Below are 8,453 nucleotides of genomic sequence, written 5' to 3' on the forward strand. Positions count from 1 at the left end.
ATATATATACACGTCGATAATATTTTGTGTACAAAATTTGAAGTCTCTAGCTTTATTATTTTAATTTACGTCAAAAAATGGGATCGCTGGCCCACTGTGGAATGTATACATATGTATGTCTCTACGCCCCTCTATAGCCTAATTGCATAATGATTATATTATAACTCTAGATGGCGACAGAAAATAAAATAAAAAATTTGCAATTTGCCATTGAAAAAAGTCGGCACGTTCCAGATGATACATGACTCACAGTGCGGGGAGGTGGGGGGAAGGGGGGAGCAGGTCCAGACCACCCACGTCTATCGCCTCGCCCCGCCCCGCCTCTACCTCTTGATGATCAGGCGGGACTGGGACTGGGACTGGTGTAACCTCGATAGAGCGGCTGTTTCCTTAATAAACTCTAAATGTTTGCTTTACATATACATATGTATATATCAGCTATATAGCAGTAATAATAATTTCTTTCTCGCGCTTTCATTGCAGCTGGTACTTCCGCAAAATCAAACGCATTGAGGCTGAGAAAAACCTTCTACTGCCAGAGAACGAGCACGGTGCATTTTTAATTCGTGATTCCGAGAGCCGACACAACGACTATTCGCTATCAGGTGCGTGCCGAACCAGGCATTTATAATTGTTGTACTCTAATGTTCGTATACTATACTATACACTGTGAATGCTCTTTTGCAGTGCGCGATGGCGACACTGTCAAGCACTATCGCATCAGGCAACTGGACGAGGGCGGCTTCTTCATTGCCAGACGCACAACATTCAGGTGAGTGCGGAGTACACACTGTACTTGGACATTTATCCTATCCTTTCGGCCCGTAGAACCCTGCAGGAGCTGGTCGAGCACTATTCCAAGGACTCCGACGGCCTGTGCGTCAACCTCTGCAAGCCCTGTGTACAGGTAAGCATCCATTGGGCGGACATATACATCCCCATACAGCCCCCATTGTTTGCTTTGGTTTTATCGCGCATCCAACATCCAACAACGACCGGCAGCGGCCAAGTGTGATGTGCATTGTGACATTTGTAACATTCAACATTGTTATCCCTATGTTTTGTTCATTTCGCAATGCCATCACGTGTGTACTAAAACTGTCTTATATTTTCCATATATTTCTTGCTTTTTCTTTAATTAACACCAAAACTAATTATAATGTCTGTAAAACGATAATGACCAACAATAACCAACAATAACAACAACAACTACAACCGAACGATAACCGAAAATAACTGAAAATACAAACAAATATATATAATATATTAATCAAATAAGACAAATACCTTTTCGGGTGTCTGTGAGGTAGGATTTCTATGTAAAAACAAAACGTTACGATGTGCGTTCATGTGTGTGTTTTTATTGCCCATTAACACAACAATAACCAGAAACCAGAATCCAACTCCACCCCCACCCGCAACACCAACCCCCCTTCACGGCGATTCGACTGCAATGCCTTTAATCTCCAAATAACCGCCAATCAATCGCTCAATATCTCACCCACGGCAGCGCTCAAAGTGCAATCGAGACAATCTATCTATCGTATATGATCCTATACTACTGCTTAATAATCGTTGATCAAAGCTAAGTTTCATCTAATTGGTGCCGAAACCCAGTGAAGGGAAACGGCGCCGCGTTTGAGTGTGTTCTGTCCAAGTATGCCCTCGATTCGACTCGACTCGATTCGATTTCCATTGATCTTTTGCACTTTGACTGGCTGGCACTTGAACTTTGAACCCACTTAGTCCATCAAAACAGATCCAACTAAAATCATATAGCGCCAGCTAATGGAACAGATTCTATGTAAATAAGGCCCTAACCTAACCTACATCTCTCCCCTTTTTGGAAATCTTTTAAGCAGTAGTTTATCAAAATATTGTACATCCGACGTTGGTGCGTTGCTTGCCCCGTGGCTGGTCTGCACAGACATATATTTTCTATGTACATGGGATAGAAAATTGCATATCCCTTACGGCATCCTTGATGCTACTTTTTCAGAGTCGCATTTCTGCCCGACTCGCACTTTACTTTCTACATGGCGTGTAGAGTCGAACTACTGTTCACTGTGTCAGTCACTGTGGCGACACCTGTCGGCGCATTCGATTCAAGTGAATTCTGGCCACAGCCCCGAAAGTATGGCAATAAATATTTCCTCTTCATGGCAACTGGCTCTCTGATTGGAAGATAAAGGGCCCTCCCCAAGCACAGAATAAAACCCCCGCTTTAGTTTTTAGACCCTTTCCTCTTTCCGAAGAGAATGTAGACAGACACAAGGGTACGCAACGCAACGTGCAGTACGTTCTTAGGGAGGTGGTGATGATGGTTAATGAATGTATGCTACAAACTCATTGCTCAATTGGCACGATCATTACCTCAAGCCGAACACCAATGCGCCTACCATATTGACAATAGAAAATTCATTTGCTAACTCATCTCTCTATCCATCCACCATGTCCGAACAACCTGACGCTCCAGATCGAGAAACCTGTCACCGAGGGCCTATCGCATCGAACACGCGACCAGTGGGAGATCGACAGAACGTCCCTCAAATTTGTACGCAAACTGGGCTCCGGCCAGTTCGGCGACGTTTGGGAGGGACAGTGGAACAACACAACACCCGTGGCCATTAAAACTCTGAAATCGGGTAAGTCGAGAGCTGCGCTCTGTTTGCTCTTTGCGGGAGTTTGTTTAACAATGAGTCTTGGCCCCTTTCAGGCACAATGGACCCCAAGGACTTCTTAGCCGAAGCCCAGATCATGAAGAAGCTGCGCCACACGAAGCTCATACAGCTGTACGCTGTCTGCACGGTGGAGGAGCCCATCTACATTATCACGGAGTTGATGAAGCACGGTTCACTGTTGGAATATCTGCAAGGTAAGCTGGGCCCCAGATGACGATCACACGACTCGCCGTGTGTCCGCACATTTCGAGACATTCTTGCAGCTTGCATTAGTCAAATTACAAACATTTTCACGCCCCGCTGCGGCAATTAGTCAAAAAGAAAAGAAAGAACCAAACGTCCGCCCGCCCGCTCGCTTATCATGTCATGGCAATTGCTTATTTGTGTTTTTAATATCTTTTAGCCATTGCAGGCAAAGGTCGTAGCCTCAAAATGCAGACGCTCATCGATATGGCCGCACAAATAGCCGCTGGCATGGCCTACCTGGAGTCCCAGAACTACATCCACAGAGACTTGGCGGCGAGCAACGTTCTCGTTGGCGATGGCAACATTGTGAAGATAGCCGACTTTGGTTTGGCCAGGTGAGTCTTGGGCGGTATGCCGGGAAAGGAATGAAAATTAATATCCATCTTCCAACGGCAGGCTCATCAAGGAGGACGAGTACGTGGCGCGAGTTGGCGCCCGCTTCCCCATCAAATGGACAGCGCCCGAGGCGGCCAACTACAGTAAATTCTCAATCAAATCTGATGTCTGGAGCTTCGGTATTCTCCTCACTGAGCTGGTCACTTACGGATTTACGGACGGTAAATCCACTGACTACCGTTTATTCTAGGAATCGAGCATAATCTAATCAAATGATTCACTTCGGCAATCAGGTATGACCAATGCGGAGGTGTTGACCCAAGTGGAGCACGGCTATCGCATGCCCCTGCCACCCAACTGCGAGCCTGTACGAGATCATGCTCGAGTGCTGGCACAAGGATCCCATGCGCAGACCCACATTCGAGACGCTCCAATGGAAGCTCGAGGACTTTTACACCTCCGATCAGAGCGACTACAAGGAGGCACAGGCTTACTGATAAATGCTACCTGCGACCACGGACGCGGACAGTAGCCGTGGCGAGGCGCAAGGAGGAGCTGGAGGAGCTGCCAATGATCGTCGGGCATCCCACAACGGACAATTCATATTAAGTTAATTAGTTCAGTTTTGCACACATTTTCTATTGCTGCTTCCTGCGACCATGAAACATGCGGGGCTCATGGACAGGGCAGGGGCATGTCTTGGTAACAACTCCATACCATACGATTAATGTTATTAGCGTTTAAGCTAACAAATAGTCTGTAAGCCGGAAAAGTGAATGCGAATGTTTTGTTCATTATTTGTTGTTTCAATATGACAAGCATATGGATAGATTTGTCGCATTTGCCGATAAATATATCGAATGTATTATTATTCATTTAACACTATATACATACATACATATATATATATATATATATATATATACAACCGTATAGTCAGAGTTAAACCTAGGAACCTTTTATATTCTATTTTGCCAACGCATACTTACCCTTACCCACCCTCTCACCCTCACTCTCACACTGTTCTTCTTTAGTTGATAGGCCAATCTGAAATATGAAAACGATATTTGCAGCAAACAAATACATATATTAAAAACTGTTTACTTTTAGTTAATCCACTTCGTACGTGTCTTACCTGCCACTCCTCCCACAAACCACAAAACACTCAATCACTAATCAACGACATTATACATATGTATGCTTTATCACAAACAAATAAAAATGAAATTAAAATTAAAAATACAAATAATAAACGAAGGAAAGCACCACAAACGCCAATCATCATTCAAGTGCTAGCGGACGCTACTTTTTGCTGCATGCGACAGTTGAAATCCGCATGAGTAACGATCTAGAGTTTAATTGTAATTGTAATCATTTAATTATATTCTATTTATAATTAAACACACAAACAAACGCATACACATATACGTGTACATGTACATTTAGAACAAAAAACCATTTAAAATAAAACTTCTTCATAATTTATAAAATAAAAATAAAGGCATAATCATTTATATTGAAAACGAATCACCGCACTGTAGTCCACGTCATTCTTTATCCTTTCTCTGTTTGCTTTTTGATTTGGTGAACATTCATTCCAGTTTCTGCAGCGCATGCAGCGTGTGTGGGGATGGAAGAAGAGTGAAGAGTTCTGCGTAAAGTCAAATTAAAGTAACTAAAATAATTTCTATGCCTAATCTATGTACGTACTCCAAGCAAAACCAAACCCGAAGAACGCATGAATCGAAGGCTGATTTAACAAATGTATTCTAACCCTAGTAAGAGTTCTTATGTAGTCTGTGATATACTCTCTAAACTGTCTTTGAATCTGTACTGTGCTGCACAAAAACAGGAACGTATGGTGCATAAATAAACCAGTATATGTTCTACAGAAGCCACACAAGCAACTTTAATAAAAACATACCGAGTTCAGCGAACTCCTCGATTTATTTAACAAATAACGTAAAAGTGGATTGCTTACACTTTCCAACATAACGTATGTCATATTGAATATGTAAAGAAATACCATATATGTAGAGCATTCATTGTAAGAGTCATGTATAACGAACGATTCGATCTTATATTTCCAATCCAAAACTAGAATGTAAGTATATGCGCAAAGCTTTTATTTCACGATAAATGAAAATAAATATTTTTAAAAAGCTTCGCTTTGATCTGCGGTAGGCCCAAATACGAGCATCAGCGGCCAGTCGGTGCGTCCCCTAATCGATTTCTTGCCATAGTTGATTGAATTTGGTCATTGTAAGTCTCTGGGCTAGATCGCAGCTAAATTACGAATAAAACAATTGGACTTGTCCGAGAGCCCCGCCTAAAATGTCGCGCGATTGTACTGCACTCCCGATGGCGATGGGGACGGGGGAGATAGGGGAGTGCCGTGCCGCGCCGTGCTTGAATGATTACAAATAAACAATGCCACTTGATGACGACTCCAAACATTTGAGTGTGAGTCAACAGTCATAGTGTTTTCGCTTCGATTTTCAGTTGTTCAATACGAATGTGACTGCAACTGCGATTGCGATGGCGATGGCGAGTGTGATTCTCCCCTATTCTATTTCTTATAAGGTAATACTAGCCGCAACTGTTTTGGCTTTCACATGCTCTATTTGTAATCAATCAACGTAGAAATACCGCTATGTCTTCTGGGGCGGGGTCGACGCCAGGCCTGATAAGCGGACCGAAGCCAAGTGTGGTGGAGTGGAGGCTGTGCTGAATCACACCCGCATGCGAGTGAGCAGCAGCAGCAATCGCAAACAAGAGGAATGAGGCACAAGTTAGCCAAGTGATTGGTTATCAGACGATTTCCTGCAAACTGATGTTTTCCCTGCCGTTTGCCTTTGGTTAAAATTAGAAGAGGTTGGCTTGCCTTATTAGTAGGCGCTTTATCGCCGTCGACGCCCTCGCCACGGCATACCAGCCGAATGACCGCATACCCACAGCAGAACTTCATTTCCAGCGATCGCTGGCTGGCCTTAGTCATGCCATATACGATTATGTAAGCACTTTGAGACATTGAGAATCGCTTGGATGCTTCAGTTCTTTCCTCGCTTTATTAATGATTTTAAGCGGTTACAAGTATTTAATGGTATGGTATGTGTAATTGTAAAACAAATGCATGGAAGCAAAGTAAATGCCAAAAATGAATGAATGTTCACATTCATTGGAATTTCGAATAGAACACAATGGGGGGATTGCTTATGTGAAGAATGTAAAAGTTTGCGTCTAAAAAGTAGTTGGAATGCATTCATCTGGCAGGAGCTGGTGTTGTGTGCGCCTGCTATTGTTGTTAATGTACTCTGCCAAATATTCAACCATGTGATGGCTGAGCACAGACAAAGACACCACCATGACCACGCCCAGCATCAGCTGCAGCCGCAGCTTCGATTTAGAAGCACTTGCGGTGAACAATGGATGGGCCGGACTCGTCGTACTCCTGCTTGGAGATCCACATTTGCTGGAATGTGGAGAGCGAAGCCAGGATGGATCCACCGATCCAGACGGAGTACTTGCGCTCTGGTGGAGCGACAATCTTGATCTTCATGGTGGAGGGAGCCAGGGCAGTGATCTCCTTCTGCATGCGGTCGGCGATGCCCGGGTACATGGTGGTGCCGCTAGACAACACGGTGTTGGCGTACAGATCCTTACGAATGTCCACATCGCACTTCATGATGGAGTTGTATGTGGTCTCGTGGATGCCACAGGCCTCCATTCCCAGGAATGAGGGCTGGAACAGCGCCTCGGGGCAGCGGAAGCGCTCGTTGCCAATGGTGATGACCTGTCCGTCGGGCACCTCATACGACTTCTCCAGCGAGGAGCTGAACGCAGCGGTGGCCATCTCCTGCTCAAAGTCCAAGGCGACGTAGCAGAGCTTCTCCTTGATGTCGCGCACGATTTCGCGCTCGGCAGTGGTGGCGAACGAGTAGCCGCGCTCAGTCAGGATCTTCATCAGGTAGTCGGTCAAGTCGCGACCAGCCAAATCCAGACGCAAAATGGCATGGGGCAGGGCATAACCCTCATAGATTGGAACAGTGTGAGAGACACCATCGCCAGAGTCGAGCACAATACCTGTGGTACGGCCAGAGGCGTACAGAGACAGCACAGCCTGGATGGCCACATACATGGCAGGAGTGTTGAAGGTCTCGAACATGATCTGAGTCATCTTCTCACGGTTAGCCTTGGGGTTCAGGGGTGCTTCGGTGAGCAGGACAGGGTGCTCCTCGGGGCAACACGCAGCTCATTGTAGAAGGTGTGGTGCCAGATTTTCTCCATGTCGTCCCAGTTGGTCACAATGCCGTGCTCAATCGGGTACTTCAGAGTGAGGATACCACGCTTGCTCTGTGCCTTATCACCCACATAGGAGTCTTTCTGTCCCATGCCCACCATAACGCCCTGGTGACGTGGACGGCCGACAATCGATGGGAAAACGGCACGGGGTGCGTCATCACCGGCAAAGCCGGCTTTGCACATGCCGGAACCGTTATCGACGACCAAAGCAGCAACCTCTTCGTCACACATTATGATGTAGATTGATTAAGTTCTGCAATGGAAAAATAAATGCCAAATATGTACACTTTAATCGACGCTCAACAAGAACACCACAGCTCGGGTCTATACCCACTCTCAGACGGCCACAACGCGCACGCACAGTTTAACAAAGAGACAGACACAATTATTACCTTTTAAGGAAATGGAAGAGACGATTGCTTTTTCGGTATTCCGCTTCGGGCAAACTGAGCTCGCTGAGAAAAGTTTTGTAAGTGGTAAACCGACGCCGAGTTTTTTCGCTTTTCGGCTTTCCCGCTGCGCAAGCTTGAGCCCACTTAGGCTCACTTGCACTTAGTGCAGCACTTGTGGTAAATGGCGATATACATTACTGATTGTAAGTTCTACTTGTAGATCCATGCCAATCTTTGCTCTGAATTTAAAACAAAACACCATATCTTTCACCTGAACTGCGCTAAAACTATTCAATTTTCATTATTTTCGGGGGAATTTTAAAATACCCCCTTGGCCTACAATGGGCTAATCGTGCTCCATCGAAGATTGGAAACCATATTCCTCGATTTTGATATTCGATTTGATATTACTTTCTAGATAACACCCTTAGCCCAGCCCGCGTAGTTTTATCCGATTACTGAATCAATTTTCTTCTTGACTGGTTTATTTTAAATA

The 8,453-nt window shown here is 44.9% G+C and overlaps 2 pseudogenes; one reads left to right on the forward strand and one right to left on the reverse strand.

The window, feature by feature from the left end:
• Positions 1-241: 241 nt before the first annotated feature.
• Positions 242-4,107, forward strand: LOC117189277 (annotated as a pseudogene).
• A 2,301-nt stretch (positions 4,108-6,408) lies between these two features.
• LOC117189265 lies at positions 6,409-8,060 on the reverse strand (annotated as a pseudogene).
• Between the last annotated feature and the right edge of the window lie 393 nt (positions 8,061-8,453).

This window comes from Drosophila miranda (assembly GCF_003369915.1).
Source record: "Drosophila miranda strain MSH22 chromosome Y unlocalized genomic scaffold, D.miranda_PacBio2.1 Contig_Y11_pilon, whole genome shotgun sequence".
Lineage (NCBI taxonomy): Eukaryota > Metazoa > Arthropoda > Insecta > Diptera > Drosophilidae > Drosophila > Drosophila miranda.